Source organism: Pristis pectinata, chromosome 2 (genome assembly GCF_009764475.1).
Source record: "Pristis pectinata isolate sPriPec2 chromosome 2, sPriPec2.1.pri, whole genome shotgun sequence".
Classification (NCBI taxonomy): domain Eukaryota; kingdom Metazoa; phylum Chordata; class Chondrichthyes; order Rhinopristiformes; family Pristidae; genus Pristis; species Pristis pectinata.
In genome coordinates this window covers 132,512,612-132,524,690 of record NC_067406.1, presented here as the reverse complement: position 1 = coordinate 132,524,690, position 12,079 = coordinate 132,512,612, and the positions used below count along the sequence as shown (strand labels likewise).

The 12,079-nt window shown below is 43.6% G+C and overlaps 1 protein-coding gene across 5 annotated transcripts in view; it reads right to left on the bottom strand.

The window, feature by feature from the left end:
* Positions 1-12,079, bottom strand: part of LOC127582098 (PH and SEC7 domain-containing protein 3-like) — a 336,591-nt gene that overhangs the window by 186,565 nt on the left and 137,947 nt on the right. Inside the window, exon 1 of one of the 5 annotated variants that reach the window (XM_052037129.1) lies at positions 8,413-8,432. The exons of the other annotated variants lie outside the window; for them this stretch is intronic. The gene's annotated coding sequence lies outside the window, so the exon portion shown is untranslated. Of the gene's footprint in view, positions 1-8,412; positions 8,433-12,079 lie in introns of those variants that run through there. 5 annotated transcript variants of the gene reach the window in all.

The following is a 12,079-nucleotide window of genomic DNA, read 5'->3' as shown; positions in this document are numbered from 1 at the left end:
GATCATGCGTGCAAAGAGCACATCAGGTGCAAAGTTGCAGGGGTTCGATTTGAGGCAGATTTGCCCTGGAGCGACAGGTGAGTGACGACAGTGGGGATGACACATCTCCGATGGCTGATGGGTTATCATGCCAACAGAACTGGGCACCCCCCACAGGGCAGGGATTATTGTGAGTGCCCAAAATACATTTTGCCCTACCTTTTTGGTTTACGAAATTTCACTTCACATTTTCCAGGACGAATCCCTTTTGTAAAGTTGAGAAAAAGATGCTGGGGACATCCCTGGAGATTCCACGGAATTTGCACAAGGACATCACATCAGCAATGTCAATCATACACTGCCCAGCATTAGAGACCATTATGGCTCAAGTGCATTTCCTACCTAAGCACTCTACACTTTACCAAAGTGCATTTTGCTGGTAAAAAGTGCTCTGCTTTGGGATAGAATTTCAAGCTTTATAATCCATGTGGGATGGAGGAGGCAGTGGAGAAGAGCAGCAGGAAGAAATATACACATATGTCTTGGTTGTTAACATCAGCTTATGCCCAACAAATATTACTATCTGTTTTCCTTTCCCCCCAATAGGGATTGTTCACATCATTCTGAATAGACCTTTAATCACCCCATTACATTTCAATTCAGGAACTAATTGCAACCTAATCTGAGGCTGAAATGGTGTCTAAATAAGCAACTGCCAATAGATGGCGCTTGTGATTCACGAGACCTGAGTACAAAGCCCTATTAATTCTCCAAACCCAGACCGTTGTGTCAGTATGTTTCTGTTTCATTTACATGTGATTCTGCATGTACGAACAACACGCCTGGTCTGGAGCATAATTCAATCAAATTTTTACCATTATTTTTAATCTGAATGATTTTGCAATCCTGCCCAACGCTCCTGAATAACAACTAAAGCTATAAACAATTAGGAAACAACAGGTCAATTGAAATGCAGTATTTTTATAATCCAATTTACACAGACTAATATTTCCATTAGAGCTTTTATTAATGCCAGTGGTCGTTTTTGAATATTGCAGCTGAAATGCTGCAAATTAAATTTTAACTGAAATAATGCCTGTAATATTTTTATCACAGCTCTTTCTACTGGTCTGTGTGGTTCAGTAGGTATCTGATTGACTTAAAGAGTGTTTCAAGTCATCTCCCACCTTCAAGCAACAAAAGGAGGACAGTTTCTTTACTGCTGCTCTAATTCTGTTTATGTGAAATTGTGCTTTCTATTTCTGTACCATTTTCACTGAACAAATATCTTATAGATCATGGGAATCATAGGGCTAAAAGTGCAAGGGAAGTGATAGAGATGTGTGAATAAAAAAGCTTGTTAATTCACACCCACTCATGAGCTGAGCTCAATGACTGCTTTCTGAGACCATCTAACCTCATCCCATTGGAAGAGAAATACTTTCGAGGGAGAAATTCATCTTAACAGTAAACATGCTGGGTGGGTATCATTGGTTATTGGTTGCAACAGAACCAAATGGATGGCATTGACTACAAGTGCCACTAAGTACCTTGACATATGACAGATCAGCCTTTGTCTTTTCGTAACATTATTATAAAAAGGAGAAAAGAATAACGAACTGGGCTCAAATAAAGTATGCCTTTGCCAACTCTGCATTGAAGGGAGACCGAGAGAATCTTTCTCTTTACATTCCCCTTCCTGTTGTATCAGGAAGAAGTCATTGTCCTCCAGTCTCATTTCTGTTATTTATTCGTAAATCTCTACATTTCTCTAAATCCCTTTTTCCCTTTTCAAACCCATAAGGTTGTGTCATCTATTCCTATATATTAGGTGTGGCTTGGTACTGAGATCTGTTTGAAAATGACCCTGTGGTGAAAGGGATGCTTTAACACACAATATTGAGGTCTGCAGCTAATTAGTAATGGTGGCTCTAGAGCCAGCAACAAGGAAGTTCATGGAGTGAGGGGAGAAAGAAAGCCCCTTTATAGCCAAGGCAGTACTCTCACTAATTACAGCCTGCAAAAAACTCTTTGATGATCACTTTCTAAACTTGAGCAGGATCTGTGCCAAAGTTCATTGGCAGATGGGAGGAACTGATAATACATAAGAATAAAATGTAAGAACATAAGAAACAGAAGCAGGAGTAGGACATTTGGCCCATCATGCCAGCTCATGGTTGCTCCTTTACTCAGTTCCACTTTTAGGTACTAACTCCATATCCCTTGATTCCCTTCATATCCATTGAATATACTCGGCGACTAAACCTCTTGGGTAAAGAATTCCAAAGAGTCTTTAACTTCTGGGGGAAGAAATTTCTTCTCAACTCTGTCCTGAATGGCCAATCCCTTGAGACTGCAACTGCTGGTTCTAAACAGCCCTGCCAGTACTTATCTTTTAGTAAAATTCTCATCCTTGTTTTCAGATTCCTCCAAGGTCTCATACCTCCCTATCTCTGTTGTTTTCCTCTAACCCAACAATCTTCTGAGTTCTCTGAACCCTTCCAATTCTAGTCCCTTGTTCGTTCCTGAACTGAATTGCTCCAACATTGGTGACCTTTGTATTTAACCTCGCTGGATTTACCTTGATCATATCTGTTATAATGTGCAATCATGCAAGAACTATCTCATTCAATTTGTTTAAATGACAATCATTGCCCCAAAACAATTACAAGAGAGTCCTTCCCTCAAAAATGTGTCCAAAGTCTTTTGGTTGTTTTTCTTAGAAAGAATCTCCATTGTGAAATGTGAATCAAGAGTCTTTACTCATATGATATGGAAATATAATAGAGTGGAAAGAGGTAGATACAGCCAAAGTAGGGAATAATATGTCAAGGAATTGAACATAGCTCACTTCAGGGGAGAAATTAATCATAGAAAAGTTACAGTGCAAAAGGAGGCTGTACAAACTTGTACACTAAAGCTACATGTCTATACCAGCTCTCTACTAGTCATAGAGTAATACAGCATAGAAACAGGCCCTTCAGCCCAACTGGTCCATGCCGACAAAGGGCAACCTTCTGGATGCCAGACTAATATTTACTGCTAAATGGTCAAACGAAACAGGTCAACAAAGTGATGCCAGCTCTCTACATCATTTCAAAGAACAAAATCTGCCTGGATTCAGAGCAATTGACTTAGACAATGTACATCTGTCCCTCATGGTATCAAAGTGAAAGAGGCAGGGTATAATCCATGGATGCAGCCTTGGATTTCAAACTGTGGTTACATTGACAGAGGTGATAATGAGGCTGCTTGCATTCATTGAGCATCTAACTGCAGTGAAAGGTTGTGTGGGATGTGCCTGGTGGTGTCACGTGATTCATTAACCAGGCAGTGCAATGAACCCCAAATGTTGCCCTGAGATCTCGGTTTCTCCTCAAACACTGTCCTGGCAGCCGATCGCAGTGCAAAGACCTGCATTTACATAGCGCCTTTAAAATGTAGTAACCCATCTCCAGGGCTCCCACAGGAGCGTCATCGACCAAAATCTAACACCGAGCCACACCAGGAAATATTAAGGCAGATATTCAGAGGTTTGCCTGTGGAGGTAGAAGCATCTTAAAAGGGGGTAACTTTGGTGAGATTCAGCATGATTCCAGAGTTTAGCATTTAAATGGAGATGACAACAGGGGGCAGGCATGAGGCCAGAATCAGAGGAATGCATGTCTCCAGGAGTTTTAGTGGAAGAGGCTTTGGCTTAATATTGACAATGTGGGACTGTTGCAATAAAGTCCTGTGCCAGCCTGGGCTTTTCCGTCTGTTCAATTACTATCCTGGAGTAGTTTAGCTTGGCACCCACTCAGGAGTCAGAAGTCAGGAAAACTGAAAGGAAAAAAGGTCACCCCATCCGAAATTTGTACAGTGTAGCGGCCCGTACACACGGGACTCGAACCGCCATCAGCAGCCGTGGGCAGACGCACAGGAGCGTGTCGTGAGCGAACCGCGGGGCGGGCCTTCCGACGGGGACCTCACGTCAGGTCCGCCCCACGTGGGCCCGGAGAGGCTCTCAGGTACTTTTGGGGACGCACGTTTTGTTCTGTGAAGTAAAGTGTGCTTTCGAACTCAACCTCCTCGTCTCCAAGTTTTCCTTCAGAAACGCGCCGCGACCAGCTACAACAGATCCATCCATTTTCCATTCACAGTTGGAGTGCCCTAAGCTGTTGACAATCCTAACAAGATTATCGCTAACACAACAAAATTCTCCTACCCATTCTCATACCTTTGATTTTGTTATCACCTGCAACTTTCAACTAGCCTCCCCTCCATGGACTCTGTCTGTACTTCTTGCTGCCTCAGAAAAGCAGCCAACAGAATCAAAGACCCCTCCCACCCCGGACATTCTCTCTTCCCCCTTCCATACGCAGGAGATACAAAAGCTTGAAAATACACACCACCAAGCTCAAGGACAGCTTCTATCCCACTGCTACAAGACTCTTGAATGGACCTCTTGTATGTTAAAGATGAACTCTTGACCTCACAATCTACCTTGTCGTGACCCTTGCACCTTAATGTCTATCCGTGCTGCACTTTCTCTGTAATTGTAAGACTATATTGTGTTCAGTTCTGGTCGCCTCATTATAGAAAGGATGTGGAAGCTCTAGAGAGGGTGCAGAGGAGATTTAACAGGATGCTGCCTGGATTGGAGAGCATCTCTTATGAGGATAGGTTGAGCGAGCTCGGGCTTTTCTCTTTGGAGAAAAGGAGGATGAGAGGTGACATGATAGAGGTGTACAAGATGATAAGAGATATAGATCGAGTGAACAGTCAGAGACTTTTCCCCAGGGCAACAATGGCTAACATGAGGGGACATAATTTTAAGGTGATTGGAGGAAGGTATAAGGGGGATGTCAGGGGTAAGTTTTTTACACAGAGAGTGGTGGGTGCATGGAATGCACTGCCGGCAGAGGTTGAAGGGACAGATACATTAGGGACATTTAATATACTCTTAGATAGACACATGAATGATAGAAAAATAGGTGGCTATGTGGGAGGGAAGGGTTAGATAGATCTTAGAGCAAGATAAAATGTCAGCACAACATTATGGGCCGAAGGGCCGGTACTGTGCTGTAGTGTTCTATGTTCTATATTCTGCATTCTGCTCTTCCCTTGTACTACCTCAAAGTACTTATGTTTTGAATCGATCTGTATGGAGAGCTTGCAAAACTAAGATTTTCACAGTATCTCAGTACACGTGACAATAATAAGCCAATACCAATACTAAGAAAGTTCACCAGTAAATAACCAACCCCTCAAGTCAGGAAGCTCTCCAGGTTTTGAGCTGGAGTCACTGGTGACTTACAAAAATTGCCAGGGCCCTAGGGAACGTGTGGCAGACTTCCGACACACAACTGAGTGGCTCAGACTCCCAAAGCCACAATTGCCTGCAGTTGTGGATTGATAGATCTCAGGGTCAGCTCACCGCTAAAGCTCCCAGGTAAAGAGTCTTTATCCATTCTCTCAATGTTCCCAGTTCATTCAACAACCCCTTCCATCCATCCCACCCACAGACAGACCCACCATTGATGTAATCGCTGGAATCACAACCATGTTAGACTGTGTTTCCCACTAGAATGGTCAGTGGCAGAGCGAGTAGGGCTGCTGCTTCTTAGCACCAGTGACCTGGGTCCAATCCTAACCTCGGGCGCTGTCTGTGTGCGGTTCACACGTTCTCCTTGTGGGTTTTCCCTGGATGATCCAGTTTCCTCCCACATCCCTAAGACATGCAGGTTAGTAGGTTAATTGGCCACTGTAAACTGCCCCTTGTATGCAGGCGGGTGGTGGAATCTAAGGAAGTTGTTGGGAATGTTGGAAGAATTAAATAGCTTTTAGTGTAGGATTGATGTAAATGGGTGGTTGATGGCTCGAGAACATTTGTTAAAGTCAAAGTCAAAAACCAAAGTCGAGTTTATTGTCATCTGCACAAGTACATGTACGCACAGGTGCAATGAAAAACTTGCAGCAGCATCACAGGTACATACATAGCATCACTTACACAACATTCAAAAGAAAAACATATTAAACACAATTTTTACTAGAAAGAACACAATTAGAATAAGAGAAACCAAATCCATTGCAGTGCAAAGTAGTCATAGTGTTGCTCTACTGAGGTAGTGATTAAGGTTGTGCAGGGTGGTTTAAGAACCAAATGGTTGAAGGGAATTAGCTGTTCTTGTACCTGGTGGTGTGGGACTTCGGGCTTCTATACCTCCTGCCCGATGGTAGCTGCAAGAAGATGGCATGGCCCAGATGGTGGGGATCTTTAATGATAGACATTGCCTTCTTGAGGCAGCACCTCCTACAGATACTTCCGATGGTGGGGAGGGATGTGCCCATGCTGTATTGGGCTTGAGTCCACTACTTATTGGTGGAGTTTGGTAGGCTGAAGTGCCTGTTTCCATGCTGTATACCTCCACTGGATATATCCCCACATAGGGAAGGCTGTTTTCTGTGAGATTAAAGTCTCTGAGACCCACTAGAATTTCCACCTCCATAAGAGGTTGGGAAGAATTCCTGGAGTTTAATCATATTCCCTCCATGCCCGAGGTTGAGTGTTTCCAGCTGCCATGAAAAATTATAGGAATTGCAATTGAGACAGATGTGTAACAGATGTATTAGCCTATGTGCTCCAATATTCCAGAATCTGCCCTGCATTATCAATGTGGTTAAATGTCACTCCACTGTCAGACAAGTCAAACAGGACCTCTGCAGTTCAAGGCCACTCAGGGTCTTTTACTGGCAGTAGTTGGATCCTCCTCCTCCTGACCCATGGTCCAGACAGAACAGGAAAAGACCATTCAACCCTTTCAGTTGTTGAAGCGATGTCAGCCATGGCCCAGCTGGTCGCACTTCCATCTCTACCACTCCATTTGATCACAGCTGACCTACACTTCAACTCCCCCCCTTGGTAACTGAGGAGTTTTAACTCCTCCTAAACCTCCTTTGAAATTTGATTGCTTTCATTCAGTTTCTGAAACAAAACAATCTTCACATCTAAATATATCTAATGATCTGGTCTCCACCACCCTCAGGGGCAGGGAATTCCAGAGATTCACTACTGTCTGAGAGAAGAAAGGTCTATGCACCTCAGTTTTAAATGACTGGCCCCTTATTTTGTAGCTATATCCCCTTGTTCATGATCTTCCCACTAGCCCTTATTCATGACTCTCCCACTGATGAAAACATCTCAATATCTACCCTGTCAAGCTCCCTTAGGACCTTATATGTTTGAGGAAGTTCACCCCTCATTCTCCCAAACTCCAAAGAATACAGACCCAAACTGTCTAACCTCTCTTGATAGGAAAACTCTCATCCCAGGAATTAGCCTGGTGAATGTCCTCTGGACTGCCTCCAATGCTTAGGTAAGAGGACCAAAACTGTGCACAGCATTCCAGGTGTGGCCTCAGCAACACCCTGTAGACTGTAACAAAAGTTCCCTTTATTCTTAAACGCCACCCCCTTCAGAATAAAGGCCAACATTTCACTTGCCTTCTTAACTACCTGTTGGACCTGCCTACTAACTTCTTGTGATTCATGCACTAGAACACCCAGATCCCTCTCTCTTAGAGCAGGATAAAATGCTGGCACAACATTGTGGGCCAAAGGGCCTGTACTGTGCTGTAGTGTTCTATGTTCTATTTTCAGCCCCCCTCCATTTAAATAATAATCTGCCTTTTGATTCCTCGTACCAAAGTGAATGACCTCACACTTCCCCACATTAAACTGCATTTGCCAGGTTTTCACCTAATCACTCAATCTATCTGTATCCTACGGCAGAATCACAATGTTCTCATCACAATATGCCCTTCTGCCTATTTTTGGCATACTTGCAAACCTTACATTTCGTTCCCTCATCCAGGTTATTAATGTAAATAGCAACCAACTGAGGGCCAAGAACCAATCCCTGGGGTACTCCACTAGTTACATCCCTCCAGCCTGAAAAGGACCCATTTATTCCAGCTCATTGTTTTCTATATGACATCCAGTTTTCACCCATGTTAACACATTTACTCCAATACGCCGGGTTCTTAATTTATGCACCCCACCTCTTTCTAGTTTCCACCACCTTACAATAGTGGACTTTCAACACCGCCACAGCGATCTCATCATAATTATTCAATGGAACCCTGGTGAAGTCCTAGCATTGAGGGTCTTGCCCTTGCTTCCTCAAATTAAGCAAAATAAGCACAATGACCTCTCAATTGTACCACAGGTAAAGCAACGTTGATGGTTGCTCATTCAATGGGTCTAAGGCCTTTCAGTATATTTAAACCAATCAACAGCTGGATCCATTGTGCAAACTAACACATTCACTTTGACTATTTTTCAACAGAGCGTGTAACGTTACTGTATGAAGTAATTGAAAGTCAATGCGCTCCCACATAAAGGCAATTATCAACAAATGCATTATTAAAAAATGCAATGACTTAAACCAACCTTTCCTTGTAGAAGCCCAGTTGCGCTCTGCCTCAGGAGCAGACGATTGGGGTGGTGGTGAATGATGAACTCAATGATGAACCTTTACACCATCTGTTGGTTGGCTCAAAGGTTCGTGGAGGGGAGGAAGGGGAAGGCTGACTTTGAAAACACACAGATACTGTGTTCACAAACAAGCGATTTCTCTTAAAACCATTAAATTCCTTATCTTATTCTGTCAACACTCAAAGTTAGTCTGCTGTGGTGTAACCCAAAGTGCTTTCTGGTGTATTCCATTGCAACGGTGTTTACTTGTGTCACACATCGGCCTGGAGCTGAGATCACATGGGTAAAGTCCAGCAGTAGTCCAGGAATGAAACACAACTATCTCTGTAACGTATCAAGACTGACAGTGACTACCCGTTTCACTGCAAGTCCACCATCACACAAAATTTGAATAACGTAACTCCCCAGCATGTTTCTCAGCCACTAAGTTACCCTTGAAGTGCGCTCACTGTTATCTTGATGGAAAGTGAGAACTTCTGCACTACAAGATGCTATGAGATAAACTCTCCTAAATTTTCTCTGGTGGTGTTTCTAGGGGAAATCTTTAATATCCACAAGATAATGCAGGTGAGGCTTAAGTTTAATGATTCAGTAGAAAGAAGCACTTCTGACTGTGTGGTATTCCTACAGGACTGCTTTGTGGTTTCAGCTTGTACCACCTGCTCAAGTATTCAGAGTGAGCATTTGACCTACTGTGTGTAGGTGACTCCAGAGCAAGAGGAAAATTAGTAATTGGTTTAATATTATCATATGTACTGAGACACAGTGAAAAACTTTGTTTTGCATGCCATTCATACAGATCATTTCGAAACATAAGTACTTTGAGGTAGTACAAGGGAAAAGCATTAACAGAATGCAAAATATAGTGTTACAGTTACAGAGAAAGTGCAGTGCAGGTAGACAATAAGGTGCAAGGGCCATGACGAGGTAGATTGTGAGGTCAAGGGTTCATCTTTATCATAAAAGGGTTCCGTTCAATAGTCTTGTAACAGCAGGATAGAAGCTGTCCTCGAGCCTGGCAGCGAGTGTTCACAAGCTTTTGTATCTTCTGCCTGATGGAAAAAGGGAGAAGAGAGAATTTTTGGGACAGGAGGGGTCTTTGATTATGTTGGCTGCTTTCCTGAGGCAGTGGGAAGTGTAGACAGAGTCCATGGAGGGGAAGCTGGTGTTCACGATGGACTGAGCTTTGTACACAATCCTGCAATTTGTTGTGGTCCTGGGCATAGCAGTTGCCATACCAAGCCGTGATGCATCTGGATAGGATGCTCTCTATGGTGCATCTATACACTCAATAAGCCACTCATTACTCTATAAAAAGATGGGAGTAACTGCACTTGCAGAAGCAAAGCATAGCCCATTGAATACATTGGCTTTACTGCAATTCCCTGTGAAAATATAAAATAGCCATTGATAAAATGAGTTTTCTATCCTTTGCTGAGCTCAACAATGTGTGTGGTTGGTTTGTTATAGGAGTGGGGAGGCGACCACTGAATAATTTCAATGCCTTCCCCATCTAGTTCTACAGATGTAGAGAAATGGCTTGGGGAATCGAGCGATATCTGCCTCTCATCAGAAGGCAAAGGGGCAGAAAATGGGACTGTCCAGACTTTCAACAAAGAATGCGTGCTTAGAAATGCTTGGCTGGTTGCAGACTACGCGGACCCTGGGTGGGGGGTGAAGGACAGGTGAAGGCAGAGGAAGTGAAGAAATGATGCTGACCTGTGAAATAGTTATCACACATGTAAGAACAATCACACCTAGCAAACACTGACAACTTAGCACTGCTCTGCCGAGGTTACCAGAAATAATTGGCCATCTAAAAATACAGTTGAGGTTTCAGCTGTTTTTTGGAATTGGAATTAGAATTGGTTTATTATTGTCACTTTTATCAAGGTACAATGAAAAACCTGTCTTGCATAGCATTCATACAGATTAATTCATTACACAGTGCATTGAGGTAGTACAAGGTAAAGACAGAATGCAGAGTAAAGTGTCACATCTATAGAGAAAGTGCAGTGCAGGTAGACAATAAGGTGGAAGGTCACAACGAGGTAGATGATGAGATCCAAACAATCATCCCCTCAAATGCTTTTCATAAAGCCCTAAAAACAACACACTGTTGTCCTGGACTCACCACACCCACACTCTCACCATGCCCATACTAATCTGGTTTGGGTGTATTAGATCAATCATCCTGGGGCTCTGATTCTGAGGTCAGGCAGCAAGGTACAGAGAGGAGACACAAGAGACTGCAGATGCTGGAATCTGGAGCAACACACAAGATGCTGGAGGAATTCAGCAGGCCAGGCCGCAGCTGTGAAGAGAAATGGACCATCGGCATTTCAGGTCGAGACCTTTCATCTGGACAGATGTAGAGAGGCCTCAGCATCGACTTAGCTTCAGCGAATGTGACCACTGAGGTCCCAAGTACCTGGTCTTTGGTACTCAACTCATCCCTTCAGACTCACCTGCCCACAGCCAGCTCGATTTGTCCCGGTACTACACGCTCTATCCAACCTACCAATGACAGATATGCTGCACTTCTTTCTGCTAACCAAAGCAGTGCCCCACAGTGGTTTGAAGAGGTGCCCCATCACCTTCTCAGGCTAACTGGATACGAGCAGTAAGTGCCAGCTCTGCCCTGTCACTAAAACACTGGAAATCAATATAAAAATGATCTTGATAAATTGCTTTGATTTGTGGGCAAGTCGCTGGGCCTTTTGTGGGGAGCCTTAAGGAAACGTGGATGGAATTGCAGGCAGTGTTCTCTCAAACCTACAAAAATGCCAGGATCTCATGTAATAGGGACAACATTTCACCCATGTAGGCATTGCAAGCCAGTGATCTTTTTGAAGAAAGTGACTGGAATTGATTTTGTGGGCATGATTTTTTATATACCTTTCCTCCACTCATTGCACTTATCTAGAGAAATTATCCTGCTTTTAGAGTCATAGAGTCATTGAGAAATACAGCACGGACACAGGCCCTTCGGCCCAACGAGGCCATGCCGGCCTTGGCGCCCACCCAGCTAGTCTCAATTTCCTGCATTCGGCCCTTATCCCTCTAAGCCCGCCCCTCCATGTACCTATCCAAGTGTTTCTTAAATTATACCTGCCTCAACCACTTCCTCTGACAGCTCATTCCATATACTCACCACCCTCTGTGTGAAAAAGTTGCCCCTCAAGTCCCTTTTAAATCTTTCCCCTCTCACCCTAAATCTATGCCCCCTAGTTTTGGACTCCCCTACCCTGGGGAAAAGACTGTTACCATCCACCTTATCTATGCCCCCCATGATTTTATAAACCTCTATGAGATCACTCCTCATTCTCCTGCGCTCCAAGGAATAAAGACCTAGCCTGGCCAACCTCTCCCTATAACTCAGGCCCTCTAGTCCTGGCAACATCCTCGTAAATCTTTTCTGCGCTCTTTCCAGTTTAAGCTTGTCTTTCCCATAACAGGGTGACCAAAGTGCGGCCTCACCAACGACTTATACAACTGCAACATAACGTCCCAACTCTATACTCAATGCCTTTTATCGGGAGAAGTTACTGTAGTTTTGGTCATAAGGTTCTGTTTCCTCCACTCTTTAGGTTGACTCTCTTCTGAGTAAATTGATATTGTT